Here is a 700-nt window from a genome sequence, read left to right on the forward strand (position 1 = left end):
ATATTACTAGAAAACAATATTGAATTCCCTAGGCGAAAAGGTTTTACCTGTGTTAAACTACGAAAAGCAAGCCTGGGCGAAGAGTACTTCTACCCGAAAATATGTGTTGAATCCCCCTAGGCGAAAAGGTTCTACCTGAGTTAAGCTACGAAAAGCAAGTTTGGGCGAAGAGTACTTCTACCCGGAAATATAAGCTGAATCCCCCTAGGCGAAAGGGTTCTACCTAGGTTAAGATGCGTAAAACATCTTGAGAGAAGAGTACTTCTACCCGGAACTATGAGATGGATCCCCCTAGGCAAAAAGGTTCTACCTGGGTTAAGCTACGAAAAAAAAAGCCCGGGCGAAGAGTATTTCTTCCCGAAAATATGAGTTGGATCCCCCTAGGCGAAAAGGTTCTACCTGGGTTAAGCTACGAAAAGCAAGCCTGGGCGAAGAGTACTTCTACCCAGAAATATGAGCTGAATCCCCCTAAGTGAAACTTTTCAACCTGGGTTAAGCTACGTAAAACAACCTGAGTGAAGAGTACTTCTACCTGGAACTATGAGCTGGATCCCCCTAGGCGAATAGGTTCTACCTGGGTTAATCTATGTAAAACAAGCCTGAGCGAAGAGTACTTCTACTCGGAACTATGAGCTGGATCCCCCTATCGAAAAGGTTCTACCTGGGTTAAGCTACGTATAACATCCTGAGCGAAGAGTAC

The sequence above is a fragment of the Nicotiana tabacum genome, chromosome 14 (assembly GCF_000715075.1).
Source record: "Nicotiana tabacum cultivar K326 chromosome 14, ASM71507v2, whole genome shotgun sequence".
NCBI classification, from domain to species: Eukaryota; Viridiplantae; Streptophyta; class Magnoliopsida; order Solanales; family Solanaceae; genus Nicotiana; species Nicotiana tabacum.